The 22,851-nt window shown below is 40.7% G+C and overlaps 1 protein-coding gene and 1 non-coding gene across 3 annotated transcripts in view; both read left to right on the forward strand.

Moving 5' to 3' along the window:
* The window catches only part of LOC109680293 (armadillo-like helical domain-containing protein 4), a 145,162-nt gene that overhangs the window by 90,606 nt on the left and 31,705 nt on the right, over window positions 1–22,851 (forward strand). The window lies entirely within an intron of this gene.
* Window positions 17,016–17,140, forward strand: LOC141421824 (U6atac minor spliceosomal RNA). The gene has a single exon (XR_012446514.1). It is a non-coding gene; the product is annotated as a U6atac minor spliceosomal RNA (small nuclear RNA).

Below are 22,851 nucleotides of genomic sequence, written 5' to 3' on the forward strand. Positions count from 1 at the left end.
TAGGCTCATTCCCAAATGAATTAGTTGTCAGAAAGGCACCATTAGGGCTGGCAAAATGTCTTAGTTTCAGCTGAGCAAGGCAAAAAATGATGTTCTCTAACTTAATCTTCGCAGGAATGGTAATGCAGTGTTCTGAGAAGCAAAGAACATCTTTCAAGACTGCACCATGCCTCAAGTGTAAGGCAGTTACTCTAGTCAGTGACTAGTAGTCAATATGTAAAGCCTATAATGGGAGCATTAATGCTTCCTTTAATGCAAAGACATCAGCAACTAAAGCTTTTTTGTTGGGTGGGGTGGATTAACTCAAAAATTCACCCCATCATTTCCAGATATGGAAAGTTGACTTAGAATCAATTTGCTGACAGCCATTTTCGGGGATGTAAATAATAAAAAGAACTAAGAGCTTTTACAGATCTTTCTTTAGCATCTTCTTGCCTTCTATACTTGCTTCCTCTTAGTCCACTAGCATGTATGTCACATCCATTATCATCCTGCAAAGAAAAGTTATTCAGACTACTTAAATGACGTTTTGATGGCATGCCATACATTAGAATTCAGAAACAGCCAGCACAATAAAAATGTAATACTCTCTTTCACTTATTCTTCCTGTATCTTTTCCTTGAAGTGAGATTTCTTCTTCTCTTGGGATTTCAATTTTTACATATATTCATAGGGTAGTTATTTGTGCAGATAGTGTGACCTGTTACCTCCTAAAAGCTTCTGTTTGGCTGGTTGAAAAGAGTAAGACAGGAGACAATTTTAGTCAGTTTCCCCCTATTTTTGTTTATTTGTTTATTCTGGCTATGAGACAGCATACACTAAAAGCAAATAAAACAAAGCAAAGGATAAAATACATACTACCCAGAGAGAGTGGGATAGGTCTCTGGCTCTGTCTACCACCAAAAAGAGCTCTTCTTGGAGCTGACCTATAAACTCACTCAGAGGCCAGAGAAGGTAGTAGATGTTTTGTAGACATTTCCCTTGGGTTGCTTTCAGGATGTGTTCCCTTTCCTTACATAGGTACTCAGAAGTTCCCCTCTTTGATCTTCTGCTCTCTTCCTCTTTTTACCAATGGCTTCTGGAACTCCAGCTTTACCTTGTGTCTCTGTGACCCATCCACTAAGTCCTATTTTGTATTCTTAGTTGAGCACATCCCTTTGTACCCCTCTAGATTGGAAGCTCCACAAGGGCAGAGACCTTGCTTATTCACAGTTGTCTCCTTGAGTCTAGGACAAGGTCTATCATGTAACAGACCTCCGGTAAGGTTTTATTGAGTAAATACATGAGCTTTTTAGAGTGAATTGACTACCTAGACAAATAAACCTCCCAGTGCTGCACTGTTTGCCTCTCATAGCACAGCACTGATGCCTGAGGTTAGAAAACCTTCTTCTGCCAGGGATGATGGAAGGCACTCAGCAGGTGAAAGGAGAAGAAATCTATTTTGCCTCAGTTCAGAAGTGTTTGAAGAAGGTGGGAAACTCACCCACAACCCCTCTATTGGAAACATATGCCTGTTATTTTCCAGTCTTTTTTCCTACTCATCCCCTAGTTTACATTGTGTTCTTTCCATGTTATATTGGCCCACTTCAAGTTACAATGTAGATTAGCCAAGCAAGATTTATCTGCTTACATGAGTAACAACCAGATTTAGTTTATATGTGATTGTGTTTTGTGTTGATTCTAATACAAATGATTTTCACATTTTGATATTTCTAAAATCATAGATACATCTTGCAGTCGATGTATGATTTTAGTGTACTGGTAAATTTAATGCTAATGTAATGTAAATTTCATGTCAGTGGTAAATTTTATAATCTATGACCTCCATGAAATACAGGATTTGGAAGTAGCATGTAGTACAGTTGCTTTTGATTTTCCTAGTTGAAACGTAACCAGACTGACCTTTAGTGGTTCCTTTATGGTTTAAAAAATATTTCTCTGAACTCTTCAAAGACTTTTGTCTTTACATTTTTTTTATTGTGGTAAAATTCACATGACATAACAGTAGCCATTAACCATTTTTAAAATGTACAATTCAGTGACATTTAATACATTCCCAATGGTTTGCTATGTCACCTCTGTCTAGTTCCAAGACATTTTCACCACCCCAAAATGAAACCCCATCCCCATGAAGCATTCATGCTCCATTCTCCTCTATGCTCATTCTGTTTCTGTGATATTACACGTTCTGAATTCTGTTTACTTTTGAAAGTAACTATTTAGAACAGGATTGGCTTTCTAACCCTGCATGTAGCAGCAGGGCATGCATTGGCACTGCTGTGACATATTAGAACATGTTCCTACGTGCAGAGCTACCACTACCAGGACTGACCACTAAACAGTTGTGGAATTGCCCTGAGAATTTCTAAAAATTAGATTATCATTTTATGTGATGTAAATGGACAAGCAACTATCAGCATGACAAGAAAAGCTTCTGGAGATGAAATAATGTTAAGAGCAAGGCATAATTTAGTCAGATCCTCTGTTATAGGATCTCAGCTTTGAGGTACCAGCTGAGGCCCATCCCAGGGCTTGACTGGAGAGGGCCTAACTCCAAGCTTATATGGATGTTGGTAGAATTTAGTTTCTTGCCTGCTCTGAGGCTGAGGGTTTCAGGTTCCTGTTGACTGGAGGCTGCCCTCAGTTCCTTGTCTTGTGAGCCTTACTGTAGTACAGCTCCCAACACAGCTTGCTTCATGAAGGCAAACAAGAGAAAATCTTCTGGCAAGATTGACATTACAATCTTATGTAACATAGTCACAGAAGTGACATCTCATCATCTTTGATATATTCTCTTGGCTAGAGACAAGTCATTGGTCCTGTCACCTCAAGAGGTGGGGATTAATGAAGGACATGATAAAAGGAGGTGGGAATAACATGGAACTATATTGCTGGCTAAAGGATCATCTAGTCACTTAAATCTGTCCACAGAGCTGGGTTATTTGCATCCTCCACTACAGAGTAAATTAGGGGTTTTCTACAGCACAGTCAGGTAACTATAGTTACTGATATGTCATATGTTTCAAAGTATCTGTAAGAAAAGATTTTGAATATTCTCACCACAAAGGAAGTGATAAATGTTCAAGGTGATGGATACGTAATCATCCTGACTTGATCATTACACAATGTATTGAAACATAATATTATACCCCATGAATATGTACAATTTTTTTATTATATATCAATTACAAATAAAATAAAACTTAAAGAATACATTAGGTAAAGAAACAGGCTTCATCTAGAGGACAGTGTGGGCATGAGGAGGAGCTCAGGGGAGAGAGTGCTGGTTATTGCAGTGATGCAATTTGAGGAAGATACTCACTGGATTTTGCCTACTTGTTATCTTGAGATGTCTCCCAGAGGCTTGAGGTTCGAGGCAATAGAAAGGCAGTAATCATACAATGAGGCGATGCATGCAGGTAGATTTTTTAAACCAATGGCTCTGTTTGCCTGGAAATTCATCCTGTGATGTCCTGTGTTAGCCAAACTCACGCCGAAGACGGTCTGAAACTATCCAGAGTTTTGTTTGATGCCTAATAAGCAAAGTGTACTTTGGCTAGCAGAATATGTTTTGTGAGACATTTAAAAAAAAAAATCCCAGTAAGCATTACCTTTTCTTGATCAACAATATGATTTGTCTAATTTTTCTCTGAATTACTCTCAAATCTTTCAAAATATCAATGACATCAGCACAATTTCACATACACTTAGGCACTGAAAAAGAATTTGGTAAATCCTTGGGTTCTTATGAATTCTAAGGATTGCATTTCATAGAATTACACATAGGTGGTAATTATAGGAAGAGGTTTTTCAAAAAGTTTTGAGTATTATTAGTGTTATTGGAATAAACACATTGACCTGTTTATTGAAATAGAACAACATTTGTATGTTTGAAGATTTGTGTGTTTGTTTTAAGAGTGCTCTTGGTCTGTGGCAATGTTGTCTTCTCCTTCAACTGGGAATTATTTCCTGCTTCCAATTCTCTAGTGAATGCATTGCTTGAGAATTTACAGAACAAAGATAGTGAGAATAAGGCATGTTTAACAACTACTGTCTGCTCATTCTTTCTAGGTGTTTCTGTTTAGAATTTGGCTACATTTCCATGCTTAGGATTCTATGCTAAACTAGTTAGGAAGGAGTGGATAATAATTAAACATTTTGGGAAAAATTAATGAATGCGTGAATATTGTAAGTAGCAATTTATATAATAAATCTTAATGCCAGTATTTTGGGTGTTGGATCTACCTAGCATTCATCGTTATTAAGCATAGCTAATTGTTGGTTAAAAGCTTGTATTATCCACAGCAACTATTTACTTCTAGGTTGGCTTCCTTTTGCCATTTCCAGGCTATTTTCTTGCACTACTACTTCTATTTGATATAAATGAACACATTACTAAGTAATTTTTTAAGTCACCCAAGAAAAATATCAATATATTAAAAAAAACCCCAGACTAGCTACAGCCAGGTGGAAAGTTTCTGTTTGCTAGCGTTAGTGTTTGCACAACTTCTTGCCTCTGTCAGTCTATGTGATTGACTGTTAACTGTGCAGCTTGACACGGGCATTGATTTTACTTTCTTATTGATCAGAGCAGACGTGAACTACGGAAGTAGTGATAGATGACAGTACTACAATGTTCTTGGCAAAAGCTGTAAGGCTGTGTCCTTTTCCAACTCATTAAATCAAAGAAGAATACCAAAAATGATATGTCTGGCCTGGCAGCCTTTATTGGGATGCACGAAATCAAATTTCTGCTTATTTGGAAAGAGCCATGACAAACCTACTGATCCTTAATAACATCCTTAAGACAGCATGTAAATTATCTTTCCCATCTTGTCTTTAAAAATCTGTCCTCCACAACCCATGGCTTTGGGTCAACCCATAGTTGAATCATGTCTCTCTAACCTGTATGTTGATCAAGTACTTTTGATGATGCTCTTACTTGGAAGTAGGGTCTTGGCAGATTTAATCAGTTCAGATGAGGTCATCAGAATGGGTCTTAATCTAGTGTGACTGGTGTCCCTAGAAGAGGGACATTTGAACACAAAGTGGACAGGTTACGTGAAGACTGAGGCAGAGACTGGAAATTTATTACCATAAGCTAAGGTTTGCCTAAAGCTGACAGAGCCTGGAAGAAGCAAGGAAAGATCCTTTATTGGAGACCCTGGAAAAGCATGGCCCTGCTAATACCTTGATTTTGGACTTGAATTTTTCAAAATCATAATAAATTCCCATTGTTTTCAACCTCCTAGTGTGGGCTGCATTGTCATAACAGCTTGAAGAACCAATACATCTCCCTTGAGCTTCTGCTCCCTTCATAGCCAAGCCACAAATAGTCTGGATTGCACCACTCCACCAAAACTGCCCTTGCTGAAGTCTTCGGTGACCTCCCAGAAAGGAGGCCTGCAGATTCTGGATCCTGATTGCTGGGTGTAAGCACAGACTCTACTCCCTGATAACTGTATAAATTTAGGCAAATTAGTTTAACCTCTCTTTGCCTTAGTTTGTGTTTATAAAAAAGAATGACTCTATCTCTAGGGGCTGCTGTAAGAAGAGTTAATGTAGCTAAAGCACTTAGCATAGGGCCTGGCGCATGGCTTTCTCTTAATGTGCACTTACTGCCATTATATCATTTGCTGCCCCCTCCTCTGCATTGTCCCATCACTGTTTGAGCTCTGCTGTTCACTGTCCTCTCTGTGACTCCTGTGTTTCACTGCCATCCAGTTTTCCTCCCTGCCCCTGGCTGCTCATTTTATGAAGCCAGTGCATAGAACCCAATTGTTGAGTCGTAATAGATCTGAGCTCAGGTCTCACCTTTGCCCTTTTTAAGTGAGTGATTTTAAATAAGTTAACCTTTCTGAGCACTAGGTTTATAAAAAAAAAAATTCATGAAATAGGGATCATGTGAGCAGTGAAGAAGATCACAGGAGCAGAGAGGCCAGCACAAGCTGGATTCTGATCTCATCCCCATCCCTGGCTCCTCATTGGTGCCCTGAGCAAGGACTGCCATTGTTGGTGTCTTCCCCAGCTCCGTGGGGAGCCAGTTACCTAAAGTGCAATGTGATGCAGAAGCTCTACTTCCCCCAGCAACTTTAGGTGTAGAGCTGGATGTGTGGACTCTTCCCAAGGATCTGGTAAAAATCTCACCAGATTGAAGCTTCAGTCATGATTTCCTGTTTGTTCAGCGGTTACCAGGTCCTATTGCTTTGTTTTCTCTTCTTTCAGAACATCATGTCTTGGGAAAGTAACTGACCAGGCTCTGGCTTTGGAAGGGAACTCAGGGAAACCAGGCATAATATCTACAGCAAGCATGATCACACCCTGAAAGAGTAACTGGCATCAGCCTGGTGGGATTTCAGGGCCTACCCAGTGAAATGAAGCTCAGGGAAGGTATCTGTGGTCCTAGACTGGGCAATTGAAGTGAAACTGGATCCTCTGGGCTGAGCCAGCACAGGCTCGGGTACAAGGGTTTTGGAAAAGCCAGGCTTATCATGAAAGAACCTCTGAGCTGGGAGCACAACATGGACTCTGGGATGTAACTTAACTCTAAGCCTCATAAAAACTGAACCCAGGGGCTTAGCTGGGAGCTGTTAATGCAGGCTGCCTCTCTCACCATTAACCTGGGAGCTGAGGTAGGCCAGTGGTCCTAGCTGGGAAAACCTAGAGAGGAAGAGAGGCTGGGGAATAAAGCAAGCAGATACCTGGCTCATTATTGCTGTGACCATTGGAGAAACGCATAGGGCAGTGTGGGAACGTGGGAAGCTTGAGATTATCTCTCCTATGTTTAGTTGCTGTGCGTACTGTGAGACAAGCCCTGTGAGGGCACAGATACCCTGAGATATCTTTTACCTTTGGTTTTGATTGCTTCTGAATAGCAGTGGCCTTTTTCAGGAAGAAATATGTTGTAAATAATAACTGACTTAGGACTGCTTCTTGTAGTCCTGAGTTTTACATCTCTTAACAGAGATGCACTGGGCACAGCTCTGTAGGGTAATCTCCAAGGTCGATGCCAGAGGTGCCTAGCTACTCTTATCAGCAACATCTGGACCTAAGCCTCACAAATGCTACAGTGTCTGGTGATCACAGCAGTTTTGGAGGACCATCATTATTAGGGTTGTAAAGAATTTTTCAAAGTCTCTTTATTTCTGGAGACAGGGTCTTGCTCTGCAGTCAAAGCTGATTTTGACTTCAGAAAGTAGCCCAGGCTGGCCTCAGATTTATAATCCTCCTGCCTCAGCTTCCCAAGTGCTGAGATTATAAGCATGCACTACTATACATGGCTAAAAGCTTTATTTATTTATTTATTTATTTATTTATTGTGGTGAGGGGGGATTGAACTCACCAGGATTTTCTACATGCTAGGCAGGAAGCTCAAGCACTCTACAACTGAGCTACATCCCCAACCCTCTATTGTCAATTTTTATATTTCTACTGGCTCTTAACCAGTCTTTGTTGATAGTAGTTAATTTATCTGATGGAATTAGGGCCACATTGCTTTTCATAAGTTCCATGGAGTTATAATAAAGAGGCAAAATAGTACAGTGGGGGTCAAAGCCAGGAAAAAGCTATTCCCCAGTTGTGACAAAGAGTTATGAGGCAGCAGAGTTGACTCCTTAATGCTGCTCTTACTACCCTGCTTAGGAGACTGTAGAGATGAATTTCTGCTTTTGCCATGTAGGCAGACAAATGAAAGCATGAATACACTATAGCTCAGGAAAGTGCAAGTAAAGATTAAATTGTGATCATATGAGTATAATTAAAAAATGAACCCAATATTGATTAAAATAGACTGTAATCCAATGGTATGAAAATACTGAAAGCATATTTTCTTTCTGCATGCTCTTGGGTGGTTTTCTGTTTTCATTTGTCTGCATCTCATTTTGTTTTCTGTGTGTTGACAACATGGTTTAAAACTATACACATCCTTCTGACAGATCCTGTTACTTGGCTTGTCAGTTGTTTGAAATCTGTAGTTACAGTCACAAGAGATTCTGATGGTCTGGAAATTCCAGGGAGCCAGCAAACAGTGCGGCATCTAGGGTTTGTTTTTGTTTTTTTGTTTTTTAATATTGTGAACACATTTACCTTTGGAAAAATGAACCAGATTATAAAATTTTTCCTCTGCATTAATATTTGCTGGCTCTGTCACAGTCTATAGACTCTAGTGAGTCATTAATTTTCCATAAATGCCCTACACAGAGATTTATTGCTTCAGAGGTTTTTAGTGGCATATTTTTGGTGAGTGATGTGGTGTGAATTGGTATTTATGGGGTACTTTTGAGACGATTAGTGTTAAGCATTAGTTGAGCCATTTCTAACGGTCCATTTGGAGCTCCATTCGCAGGCAGGAGCCGAATAGACATTTTGAATCTACATTCACTAGACCATGGGAATGCATACCGAATGTAAAAGGCTGGTCATAAATGTTGACTTTAAAATTACAGCTCACTCTGTGAGGATATTTAGCATCCTTTCCAGGGTTGTTCTGAAGTCTTTCACCATTTCTATAATGATACCACTGTCTAGTCTTAGACAAAGTGTTTGGCAAAGTGGCCTAGCATTTGGCATTCAGCAGGTCCACTGAGAGCATGACCCCCCCCCCCCCGATTTATATATACCCTGGGAAACATGAAAGACTAGAAAGGCCTCTTAAATATTTTATGCAGCCCTCTCCTGTTTCTGAAGATGCTCGGCTTTGACCTGTGCTAATGTGACCTCTTCTGATAATCTCTCACACCCCACAGGCCCTTCTCTTTGTGTCTGTAAGGTGGGTTATGTGTTCAGCTTCAAATCGTCTGATCTTTCTACTTTTGTTCCCACATCATTCAGCATTTAAAGATGTTGGCTATTATTCAGCACTCTTTCATGAGTTCTTAGGACCTATCCCTATCATTCTGTCCAATTCTCTTCTTTCCTTCCTGTGGCCTGTGATTTAGCATTCATGCGTTCATAACCTTAATTTTACTACTTTATCCACAAGCCTTCAGTGAAAAACAGTGGTGGAAAGGAGCTGACTTTCTCACCTTCTCATTCTGCCTTCCTTTGCTAAAGAATATTAAAGAACTAGATTTGGGCAGGAAAAAGGATAATTAGCCTATGACCCTCTGAAGCTCCATGCATTTGAGTTTGGGGTGTACTGTAGTTGTTTTGTGTCTCACGTTTGAACTTTTGTGCTATGCTGTTCCTTCAGTGCAGCACAACTGGCACTCTTGTTAAGGTGTTCTCTTACAAGGTCTTTCCTCTGCTTGATTTGAGAATAAAAGAATGGTTACACACGTGATGGTAAGTGAGTGGCAGCTCGGTTTTGGAGCTTTGCTGCAGACTGTTAGAGCTGTGTCTTTTAAGATCATCAGGTTCAGGTAACACATTTTACTCTGGAGGACACTTGGGCCCTGAGAAGCAAAATAGCTTGTTCTGAGTTATAACCTGTGAGAATTCCAGGTCTTTTGTCTCTTGGGCCAGTGTTCAGGTCACTGTATCTAGCTGTCACTCTTACTTCATTCACTCAATTCACTTGATCTCTCTCCACCCATATAAACACACACACCCTTGAAATACAACATTTTAGAAAAGAGCAAGAGCTGTAGAGTCATCACAACTTGGTTGAAGCTTACTTAACACTAGTTATATTATGACTGGATTCATTCATCCTTCTAAGCTTCACTTTCTCTCACCTGTAAATTAAAGATAATAGTTCATGAAGTTGTCCTGAGGATTAAATAATCTAATGTGTATGTAAGTTGCTTAAAAAATTGTCTGGCACCAATGTGCCCAGTAAAATGTCTGTATTTATTTCTGCTCTTCTGTACACAGCACTGAGGTAGGTCAAAGAGTTAATGCAGAGTGATACTTCTTATTAAAGGAGGAAAGCAGGGGAGGGAATAGAGAGGGTGAAGAAGGGTGAATATGGTTGATGTACTTTATATGCTTGCATGAAAACAGGACATTGACATTGTCTTAGGTAGGGGAGGAGGATGAAGGAGAGTGATGGTGGGGTGAGCCTAATCAATATACATCATAAGCACAGAGGGAAATGTCACTGTGAGCCCCCTGCCCTCCAGTACAACTGATACACGCCAATAAAACTGTTCCCCAAAGAAGGAGAAATTTGGACAGAGATAAGGACATAGGGAAGATTATGTGAAGACATAGGAAGCAGCCATCTGTAAGCCAAGGAGAGGGGACTGGAATACATCCTTTCCTCACAGCCCTCAGAAGGAACCAACCCTGCAGATACCTTGATCTTGGAACTTCTCCCTTCCAGAAATGTGAGACAAAAAACTTGTTGTTTACCTTTAAAAGTAGTAATGCATCAGTCTTATTACATCTCTCATACAATTTTATCTCATCTCACTTTCTTTATATATTGGCCATGTACTGTATTGGTTTGAGATCCTTGAAGAGAGTTTATTTCCTTCTCATGGAAAGGTCTGAGGTAAGCATTCCAGATTGGTAGAAGGCTCTGTTCCATTAGTCATTCAGGGATTCCAGTTCCTTCTTGTATTGGTGTTCTACCATTCACTAGAGTGTTGTTGGCATTTGGGGTGCAGTGGTGGGAAGACAGAGGGTGTGAAGGAGGCGTATCCACTCTCTTAAGATGTGGGCCCTGAAGTCACACATCACTTCCACTGAATTTCAGGAGCAAAAACTTAGTCACAGGGCCACATCTAATTGCAATTGACCAAAAGCCTAGTGCAGCTGAGCATGGTGTGGCTAGACATGGGTGTGTTACTGTAGAAGGGGAGGATGGGTTTTAATGGACAAGTGGCTGGCTTTGGTTTAGAGCCCAGCCCCAGAAGGCCAACACTGATGAGGTGCTACGTGGCTACGAGTCAGGAGCTTGGTTTCTGACTCTACTTCAGTTATAGACTTGCATCACGGTGTGGGCCAAAGCACATAGCACATTGTACCTCATTCTCCTTAGTATGAAGGAAAATGGGGGACTACTGATCTCGAAGATTCCTGTCAGTGACCTGAAGTGCCCCCCAAGCACTGCCATCTCAGTGGTCTCTTTTTCCTCCTGAAGCCTCTCTTTGCTGTGCTTCTCATGGGACATACTACTATTTTATTTGTTGTGAGCTGTTATTTCATTTCATTAGCCATGAGCTTTGTAAAGAAACAAGTACATCACAGTACTCTGCAGATACCAGAAGACCAAACAATACTTATGGGTTAGTTGATTGGCTGGTTGATAAATGTGAGTCATTTGGAGCTTGTTGGAAAAAGTACTTCAGACTTGAAGTACTGCAGAATGACTTTCTCTGGGAATGAGGCAGAGCTGAGAGAATAACCTCAAAGGTCTTTTCTGTGCTCACATTTTATGATTCTATGACTCAGCAGCTCTTAAGTTAGGAGACATCCCATCTTAGTTCTTTCTGGCTGCATTCTCTCTACAAGTTTCTATATCATCAAGTTAAATTCTGGGTAAAAGTTTCCATCTCCTCCAGTGGCTTCTACAAGGTCAACTTAATACATATTACAAGTTAAAAGAAAACATCCTCACCTCTATGAATAGAACTGCATTTTAAAATCCTTTAGCATTTCAGGCCAGGGTCTGAGTACTTACCAGGATAAGATGCAGGGCTATGTAGTTTGCTGAGATTTTGAATCATATTCTGTACATTAAATCCTAAAACAAATCCCTTAGAGACTCACTTTAAAAACAGTGTATTAAGCATTTATTCTATAAAAATCCAAGCTCCGATTTTGAAGTCAGTATCCATCAAGCTTGTTATTGTTGGACAGTGACTGAGTACAAATAATGTAGAAGTGCTTCTCCAAACTTGGTTGAGCATTTAAATCACTTGGGTATCTGATTAAAATGCAGATTCTGATTCTTTAGGTGCTGAGTGATAACAGATTTTGCATTTTAAGAAGCCCCAGGTAATGCCCTGATGTGATCTATCTATGGACCAAGCTTTGAGCAAGGATGCAGAGAATATGTCTCATTAATATGGCCCTTTAAAGATGCTCTGCTACTTGTTAATTAAAATATGAGGTAGGGCTGGAGGTGTGGATCAAGTGGTAGAGCATTTGCCTAGCAAGTGCAAGGCCCTGAGTTCAAATCCCAAGACTGCCAAAAAATGTTAAAATAAAATGAGATACTTATGTTGTTTCATATTAAAGTTATCCTTTTAAGACTGTAAGATCTTAAAATCCAGAGAAGATCCCTGTTTATTTCACCTCACCTTCTTCTATGAATTTAGCTCACTTTTGTGTATTTTCATAAGACTTTAGAACTATTTGTCAGGTGAATGATTGAAAAGTCTAACCGGATGTTTGTTTTGTTAAGTAGTAGGTAGAGGTTAAATATGTCTGTGGCCTGGGACAAATGTTGCTTTCTCTATCAGAATTAACGTATGACACCAGTGGAGGGGGATGAATGTGGTGTAAATATATACTAATATATGAAGATGGAAAAATGAGACTTGCTGAAGTTGTTCTAAGAATAGGGGGAGGGAGGATAAAGGAGAATGATGGAGGAGGTGAATTTAACTAAGATATATTGCGAGCACTTTTGTAAATGTCACAATGTGCTCCCAGTACAATAACAATAATTAAAAAGAAAAAATTAATAAATGAGAGGAAATGTGCCTCCATAAAGGATCAAATTTGATATATTATTTTTCTCTCTGTAGTGAAGTCTATAGATGCATGCATTAGTACATAGCTTGAACAGTCCTCAGCACTCCAGGAAGCCACTGTAGGCTTTTAGAGTGAAGTCACAAAGACTTACATTGTGTTTTCAATTAGCAGTAACAGCATAGTTGTGACTTTTATTTTTGTCAGTCCACAGGAAAGGGTGACTCCATGTCTGACCAGGGCAGATAGGAGATAACAGACATATTTGGTTGCCTTTGGTCAACCCCAAATGAAATGAAAGGATCTAAATGGTGAGCCATGGAAAACTATATTTTGAATCTAAATTTTAGGTTCAATATCTTGTACTCAAACCACCACATAAAAATTCTATGGAATAATGCAGGCTGTAGTAATTTTTCTGGCAAGTGACATTTCCATATAATTGCTTTGGAAAAAGAATGTCCTTGGATGTTAGGCAGTAAGGAAGCCATAAATGTATAACTTTGCAGGTAGCTAGTTCTTCATGTCATATTTCAGTATGCTTTTAAAGCCATGCTAGCCAACTTGGTGCCAGCCTGTCATCCCAGCACTTGAAAGGTTGAGGCAAAAAGATAGCCAGTTCAAGGCCAATCTGGGCTACAGAGTGAGATTTTTTTTCTCCAAGGAAAATAAAAACAGCTTTTCCAACATAGAAACCAGGAATGGAACACGACTTTGGTAATGGCATAGGATTTTTGTGCTTCCAATTGCCACAGAGAAGTGAAATGCAGGTATCGTTTGTACCAACTTGCCTATGTCCGTTCTCCATGTCACACGTGGAGTCACAGACTGGCCTTGTCATCACTCGTGTGCTCCCTGACCATGAGCTTGGGGTCCAACAGATCAGGGTTTGATTCTTGCTTCTGCCACTTGCTGTGACAGTTAGTTTTCTTTTATGCATCTTAATTCCATACCTATGAAATGGGAATAATGAGATGAGGCCTGCCCAGTTTTTGAGAGGTACTAAGGGTAACACCTCTTAGTTTCTCAGCATTCTAACTCTAAGATGGTAAATATTTTTGGCTCTCTAGAGCTTAAAATTCAGCACACAATAACATTTATAAACACTATGGTATATAAAATTGAAAATCATGACATAAAGACACAAGTATGGTTGTTACAACAGGATGGAGGGTGACTGAAGCACTTGGGAACATTCTTCACTAAGGAAAATTATGGACTATTGGGTGCAGATCATGCAGTGCTAGAGAGCATGCTCCCAGACAAAGAGACTGCTTTCATAGCACCTACACTTCAGTGAGAAGGAAGGGAGCAGACATTAATCATGCAGCCACAAGGCTTTATAATATAAGTACCACAAAGGAGTACCACAGCAGAGGTCCTGACATGGTAGGGATCAGAGAAGACTTCCTTGGGGAATGTGTTTGTGAGCTGAGATGTGTAAGAGGGGTTAGTAGGGACCAAGGAGGGAGAATTTCAGGCAAAGGGGCAGGAAGAACTGTTTGAGGATCTCAAGAAGAGCATAATGCTTAGAGTCAATGGCAAGGGCCACAGACTCTGGTGAATCCACAGGAGCACACCCTGAAAGATCTTGCTGTGCAAGTTAAGGATTTGGGATTTTATGTCATTAGAACGGGATACATGGTGTAAGAATAGGATAGGATAGAATAGCTCATATTCAAGCATGCTATTTGAGTTTTAAAGACATAACTCTGGCTGCAGGGTATCTTGTAAGGAATGAAGTGAGGAGGAGCAGATGTGAAGAACCAGGGAGGAGCTTGTTTCAATAGATTGGACAACAGGAAAGATGGTGTTTGCTGGAACAGGGAGAAAAGTGGATGGATTGAAGAATAATTTAGAAGATAGAATCCGAAGGTTTTGGTGGCTGATTGGGTCTTGAGTGGGAGGGAAGGAAAGCGTTAAAGGTGACTGTTAGGTTTCTGGCTGATGCAACCAGGTGGTGGTGGTGTTAATGCTGAGATGGGGAATACCAGGTTAGGACTTGAGTTGGGGGAAAGTGGGGGAGGGGAGGGGGAGACCCTGAGTTCAATTTTTGGCATGCTAAATTTGAGGGACATGAGAGACACTGAAGGAGAGAAATTTCTAGAACATAGAAGAGAGGCAGAAGTGGAGCTATGAAATCTGTGGTTATCAGCATGAATGATAACTGACACTAGGACTGGAAGATAACCCTGAGGTATGAGTTTAGAGGATGACGGGTGGGCTGGTGGAGTGGCTCAAGTGGTAGAGCGCCTGCCTAGCAAGCATGAGGTCTTGAGTTCAAACCACAATGCCACCAAAAAAAAAAAAAGGCACAAAATAGAGGAAGAAGAATAATGACCAGGAACTGGACCCCTAAGAACTTTAATAATTCAACAGTGAAATAGAGTAGGCCAGACCCCCCAAAGGAGGGTGAGGAGGAGCAACCCAGGAGCTGAGGAGAAGCTTGCTGTCACAGAAGCCATGTTTCAAGATGGAGGGAGTGGTAAACACACCCGAGAGGAACACGCAAACACACAGGTCTGAAAATGCTTTGATGAAAAGCTCGGGAGCCAAGGGAACACTTCAGACCAAGTACTTGGAGGGCATCTCTGTGCATCCAGCTCCTTCTCAGCTTCCTCCATTGTAAACTAGGAATACCAGAAGAGTTGTGAACTGCAGGAGATGAGTGTAAAATACTTGGCCCACACCTGGTACCCAGCAAGTTCCCAGTGAATGTCAGCTGGTAAAATAATGGGCAAAGATGTGGTAGAAGTGAGAGTAGGAGGGACAGAGTTTTGGGGGGCACAGGGTAGTCCCTGGTCTCACTGGAGTTTAGGGTCTATCTGGGAAGGTGGGAAAGTTCAGGTTGGTTCAAATGAAGGAGAGCCTTAGATGCTGGACCAGGAAGGAGTGGAGCTGCAAACTGCAAATCCTGCCAGCATTCTGGGGGAAGAGGACCAGGGTTTGGAGTTAGGTCAGGGTAGTTGGGACAGAGAGTGGGGAACAAGGGACAGAGGCATCTTTGGGTAATTTATCAGAACTTTGGCAGTGGCCTGGGACAGAATAGAGAGATTAAAAAATTCTCTACTAAAAGCCAACAGTTACAATACAGACTTAGAATACACTAGAATTTTCTCTTTCTTTTTGAGTGTTTAATTTTGAGCTGTTAACTATAGAATCAAGCCTAGAATGTCTTTTAAGTAGTGTGGGGAAAGCAGTAGACCACTGTCACCTTGTATCTCTTAATGTAGAGTGAAGGCTAAAGATCCAGGATGGAACCCAGAGGACCTGGAGAGCCGAAGGAGGGAGTTCATATGGACCATTTGAACCAAAAGAAATAGAAATTAAATCCAGATTTCATATCTTGGACTGAAAAGGATAAGAATGGTCTGGTGTAACAAATGATGACTCATTTTGTCAAAGTTACAGAGGGCCAAGAGCTGCCTCTATGCTACTGAGATTTTCTTAAGAGCATGCTAGGTATGCAAGAACAGCTAATGTGTTCTTTGGCAGAACTATCACTTTTGTAATCTTAGCTGGGCTGGTGGTTGCATCAGTTGGATGTCTGCAGTCTTGGCCTGGACCAGTGGTGTGCTGTGATGGGTAGACATTAGAATGAGTACAGCTCTTTTTTAAAGAGTAGCTCTTACATCAAAGGTTTGCAGCATGTTGGGGACCCTGAAGCTGCTGAGTATATATGAACTTGTTTACTGTGGAGGGGCTATTTGATGAGTTTGGTGTTTTCTGAAATCATCAATTGGCCCTATAAATTGACTTGGTTAGTTTCACCATCATCTTTCAGTGCTCCTCTTTAAGCCACATTTTTTTTTTTGTGGGATGTTTTCATAATTAAAAAAAAAATTTGCAGTACTGGAATTCAAATACAGGGCCTTGCACATGCTAGGCAATTATCTACCATGAAACTACATTCCCAACCCTTCAAGTCACATTTTTAGCCTGCTAAATTGTCACAGATTTTGCATTACTGACAATTACTGGCATGAGCATAGGAGTAAATAGATTTGCTAGCCTTCTCCCCCAATTGCATGTTTGGATTCTATATGGGCATCTGATGTGACATAGCTGCATTCCTGAAAGAGATGCCACCTGACTTTAAAGTATACAAAGAATAATAAATAAGGAATCTTTGTGTTTGTATAACTTTTTTCTGTTGATGTCTGTTAGTTCTATTTCATGCCTTTTTGTGACATAATTCTATATAAGGTTGATATCATTAGGATATGGAAATGCCAGATACTCTACTCTTCTTGGGAAACACCTGCAAGGGGAGGGAGTGTGGGGACTGGTTGTTTAATGATATCAAACAATAGATGATCTCTTGCTGAACAGTCATGTGAATATACTTAACATTATTGAATGTTAAGTTAAAAATGATCAGAAATGTTCTGTGTTTTTCAAGCCAAAATTTAAAAACAACAATGAAATCAAAACAAAAGAATGAAAGGAGAAAAGGTTAGTGCTCCCTTTGACAAGGATGGAAGAGGCCCTTGGGCCTGACAACACATACACAATTAAGGCATTGCACCTACTTCATGACACCTAGCCATCGTCTTAATAATGGATTAATGGATGGAATGAACCAAACCAGGGTACAACATATGTATGCATGGAAATGTCACAAAGAAACCCTCTTACTGTCTAATTATCATATGCTAAGAGAAACGTTTTAAAAAATCACCACAATAAAAAGCATCTAGCCCAAAATAAGCAAAAACCAAACATACAAGGCAAGACATTCCTAAGCAGCTCAGATGTTCTTTCCTTGATTACTCAGTCGGATTGCATGTCCCTTCAAGTGGGCGAATGCTGTCCCTCACATAGATGATTTGTTTGTCACTGGCCATAACCAGGTTCAGTGGGTAGAGAGAGGAAATCATGAGTTTGAGTAGTGTGAAGACAGGGCTTTGAGGAATGTGATCTCCCTGGGACCTGCTTGGATTGAGCTGGGTGTGAACACAGAAGCCAAAAGTTCTACTGCAGCCTCTAAAGACCTGGAGAAGGGTCTTTTCATCTCCCTCTTCCCTAGTACTGGATCTGAGGGTCAGATAGGATGTGCTTCTAACAGCATCTGTCTTCCTTGTCAGTTAGAAGGATCAAAGCACAGAGGTCAAAAACATATGGAAACTGCTCTACTTGAAGCCAGTAGTTAGAAGGGAATATCACACTGTGTACCTGAGATAAGCACTATAGACAAATTCCTGGGAAACCCAGGTTTGGCTCCATCGTTTCGATTCTCTATGTGAGAAGCCAGGTGGAGAAACAGCTTTTGCCAAAATACTTCTGGGTACTTCATTTACACCATGAACCATTGGAACTGTGCTGTAAGCCATTGGAACATCGAATCATAAGAGGAACAAACTAGCCTTCAGGATCAGGACCCAATAGATGAGACTTGACAGGAGAAGTGTTGCTCTTTTTTCTGCAGGTGCCTGTAATGTCAGAAGGGAGAGCTTACTGTATGGTACCCTTGTCTTACTATGTCATTAACTTTGAAAATTCTAGGAGTGAGGTAAGTTCTCTGCCTGAATTTTAGTAGTTGTAAACATCCTCCTTAATTAATGCCTTCATTCATTTTTTGGGACAACCTCCTTTGTCATATGGCCATGTAACCACTTGTCATATATTAATTTTTTTTTCTCACCAGGACTTTCCCTTGAAGGCAGGGGCTGGGTCTTTTTAAAAATAATTTTTGGTGGTACTGGGGCTTGAACTTAGGATCTTGTGCTGCTTGCTAGGCAGGTATTCTATCACTTGAGTCAGGCACCCAACTCCTCCTTTCCCTGCAGTTTTTTGCTTTAGTTCTTTTTTGGATAGGGCCTTGCATTTTTCCCCAGAGTCAGTCTTGGGCCATAATCTCCCCACCTCTGCCCCCTGTATCCGGGGTCACAGGTATATACCACCATGCCTAGTTTGTTGGGTGTGTATAGTCACACTAACTGTTTGTGCTGACCTCAAAAAGCAGTTTTCCTGATCCCCACCTCCAAAGTATCTGCGATTATAAGCATGTGCCATCATGCCTGGCTTTTTTCCCTTTTTCTTTTTGCTGTGCTGGAGATTAAATCCAAGGCCTTGAACATGTCACTCTATCACTTGACCCATGCCTCCTGCCCTTTTGTTTGTATTTTGTTCTTGAGACAGGGTGTCACCACTACCTTTGTCCAAGCTGGGCTCAGATGGAAATCCTCCTGCATAGCTGGGATGATAGGTGCAAAGTACCATGCCTGACCAGGGTGGACCTTGATCATTTCTGTATCTATTTCCAAGCAAATGTCTGGTCACAGGAGAGGCTTATTCAGTGGTTGAATTGAATCACCACAGAGAATTTACGTAGACTGATCAAGTTTGAAATATTTGCTTCTTTTGGGTCTACCTCTTTGCTTTGTAACATAAAATGCATGCTATTTTAGATGTGAAAACCATCATCTATACAACTTACTGCTGACACAGATGAGAAGAGAGGCTTTTTGTAAAATGATGTGAAATTCAGTATCTGTGATTATGACGTCTTTATAGTTCAGAAACAAGAATATCTTGCAGCAGTGAAAGATTATTCTGTGGCACAGTTTTCCTTTGATTTTGCTTAAGTTTCTTTTCCTCTCTTCAGTGAGGCTGTTACTGCTATTTTGATCAAAAAGTCCAATGGGTTGATTTTTTTTCTTTATGCACTCAAAGGTTTAATTATGGCACAAAGCACTCTCAAATTGCCATTGAGAGTCATTCTGTCATTAAGTTGGTCACTTAATAATAGTCACTGCCTTCTGGTCTTCCTTTTCTATCACACCTAAGTCATCTATTACTCATGCTTTATCACTTACCTGTTCTCTCACATTCTTTTTTTGTTTTTTTTCTTTCATTTCTCATTTCTAAAATTTTCCTTGTGCTAGTTTTTGGGGTTGTTGTTCCCTTCAAAAAATTGCCCTTCTATTAGAAAAAGTGCCAAGTTCTCTCTAGAAGCAGACAGGCAGAAAGTGCTGATTGCCAAGGTGAATGTTGAGTAACGTGAAGGGCAGAGGAAAGCCACATTGGTGAGTATCACAGTGGTGTCTGTTATCACCGCACAAGTCCTGTGTCCTTCCAGGCAGCTTCTTGCTGATTAATGATAAGCTTTTTGAAAAACATGCCATACACCAAAATAACACAATCATTTAATCTTCTTGCTTCATTTGTGATTGGATCCACATCAACTTGATGTAGCTTGACGCCTTTATATTTTTAGAATGGAGGAAGTACGTATAAGTTACCGAAGTTCACTTATGTGCCTAGCAGAAGACAAGATAAAAGATTCAATTGTTTTTGAGAGGGAGCATTGGGTATTTTCTGTTATGAACTTTTGTGACTTTAACTTGTCGGGGATTCTTGTGTTACCTCTGCCTCTCTGGGGAGGGGTCCTCCTGGGCGACATGTGTAAGTTCCCTGTTGTAGGATTCTTTTGGAGCTAAACTGGTAACATTACCAGCTTCCTCTTCCTCGCACCCAAAGCTGCAGGAATTTTCTTTTTCTACCTAGAGGGTATTTGTAAGATAGGCTTCAATCTGCCACGGACCTGTTCACACTTCTAGTTTCCTTACTTTCTCTTCTGAATCTGCCTAGATTCTTCTACTTTTTCTAGCTGTTTTGGGTGGCTGCCTATCTGGGTAGTTACCTGGCTTTTTGAGTTGGGGGATGTGGTAAGTCCCTAAGGTTCTTTTTTTCAGTGCCACTTCCCACCCTCCCCCCATGGTCCTAGTTACTGCAACTTATGCCACCGTGGATTCTTTGCCTACGTGTTGGCAGCAGAGAGAAGTCAGACTCTACCATTAATCCTGGAATGCAAATACCTCACCTGGAAAGTATTTATAGTTAGGGGTGATGAGTACAGGCTCTGGAGTGAGTCCCCTGGGTTCAAGTCCCAGATGTGCCCCTTACAAGCTGAGTGATCTTGGACAAATTGCTTAATCTCTCTCGCCCCAATACTCTCATCCGCCAGGTAGAGATAATGCTGCAGCTACCTTACGTGGTTGGCATGAGGGGTAAATGTGTCTGTCCGTGAGATGAACTTTAGAACATCGTATCTGCTACATGGTACTGTATGTGTTAACTGGTACTAAGAATTAAAACCCAGAAATAAAGCAGACGAATTAGATCAGTGTTTATCAGAGGGGGGCACAAAAGTTTACTGTGGAAAATTTTAAGTCTTGTGGTCACATTTGGGTGAAAATGTAAACACAGCAGGATGGGCTTGTTTTATTTGGATGACCCCTGAGCTGCAGCTGAGCAAGCCTTGTGATGAGGAAGCCTGCTTTGCATTGTGCTAGTGATCAGATCCTTATGCAGGGAGGCCAGGACACTGAGGCCATGCTGGGGCAGGCCTAGTTTGATTCTTGGAGAGGAGATGGAGGACAGTGGAGTCCCCTCCAGCCCCTAAGGTCTGAGCATCCACGTTGTCGGAGACGAGCTCTGTGCAGTCAGGCAACGCCATGTAGTGATTGAGGTACTAAAATAAATTCATTTGAATTTTACTTAATTTATGACTTTGTCTTGGTTTTATTATCATATAAAGGAGCTATCAGGATTAGCAGGTTTTATCTAGACTTAAGGTTGTATTTATTGAAGTAACATTGTAATAAAAATAATTTGTTAGCACTGGAAGGCTACAAGAATTTTTATCTTGTAAAAAGAGTCTGTCTTATATTTCTCAGACTTGAGAAAGTCTGTGATTCCCAAATGAAAGGTCATGAGTTGTGTTAAGCAGGTTGCAAAAAATTCCTTGGGGGCATTTTGGAAAACTATAGACCCTTGAGTTGTATCCTTGAGCTGGGCCTGTGAATCTGTGTTTTTGCTGAGCTGTTCAAGTGATCCTGCTAAGCAACAGGTTTGGAACTCTTTGGAGTAGACACATTCTCTATTTAAAAAAAATTAGTGGTACTGGAGTTTGAACTCAGGGCTTCACACTTGTAATACAGGCGCTCTGCCACTTGAGCCATGTCAATATTTTTTTTTTTTTTTGTGGTACCAGGGTTTGAACTCAGGGCCTTTCACTTGCTATGCAGATGTTCTACCACTTGAGCTACGACCCTGCCTTAGCATAGACAAACTCTTGACTAGGTTCTTCCTAGTCCTGGGATCTTAGGATTCAGTGTCTTCATCTTCAAAATTGAGACAATGGTACTTGTCCATTTCTTACTGCACAAGGGACTTGTGAGAATTAATGAGGCAATTTTCATAAGTGTTCTTGGAAGAAAAGGACAATTTAAATGTAATACATTGAGGCTGGAATTGAACTAGACCATTTTAGCATACAGATTGTTCCCAAGGAACAAAGAGGTGACTTCAGGTCATTAGAGTACATCAGCAGGTTGATTTCTACTACCAGGAATCCAGTTTCCAAAAGTGTCAGTCAAATCCTATGAAACCTGTCACATCACCTTGTGGTTCACAGATTAGCAACCTGGTAGTAACGGAGGCAGGAAGGCTAGACAGGGGAGGAGGGTCTATGGTGAGGAGTCCTATGCTTATGTATTTCCTTTCTTGAGCTTCCATAACAAAGTATCACAGATTAGGTGGCTTAAACTTTTTTTATTAGTTACACACACACACACACACACACACACACACACATATGCTCACGTTTTTTGGTGGTGCTGGGGATCAAACTCAGAGCCTCACTCATGCTAGGTAAATGCTCTACCATTGAGCAACACACTAGTCCTAGTGGCTTAAATAAGAGCAATGTATTCTTTTGCAGTTCTGGTGGTTAGAAGTCAGTTTCAAGTTCTCATCAGGGTTGATTCTGTCTTGAGGCCCTCAGGGAGAGTCTGCTCTGTGCTGTTTCCTAGCTTCTGGCTGTTGCTGGCAGTCCTTAGTGTTTCCTAATGTGTAGATTGCCCACACCAATCTCTGCCTCTGTTGTCACATGGCCATCTGCTCCCTGTGTATCTCTGTTTTCACCTGGTATATTCCTCTCTGTGCCCTTTTCTTATAGGGACATCAGTCATACCGGATTAAGAACTTATCTTATTCCAGTGTATCCTCATTTTAATTTAACTAATTCTGTCTGCAGCCAACTTAGGTCCAATACAGTCATTTAAAAATTGTTGTCATATTATTGTTATACTGGGGGTATATTATAACATTTACAAAAATGTTCGAAATATATCTTAGTTAAATTCACCCCCTCCATCATTCTGCTTTATCCTTCCCATTCTTAAAGTAGTTTCAACAGGTCTCAGTTTTTCCACTTTGAGTTGGTATTTGTACAGGGTGAGTGACATGAATCTAGTTTCAGTT

This window comes from Castor canadensis, chromosome 3 (genome assembly GCF_047511655.1).
Source record: "Castor canadensis chromosome 3, mCasCan1.hap1v2, whole genome shotgun sequence".
In the NCBI taxonomy this organism is placed as follows: Eukaryota; Metazoa; Chordata; class Mammalia; order Rodentia; family Castoridae; genus Castor; species Castor canadensis.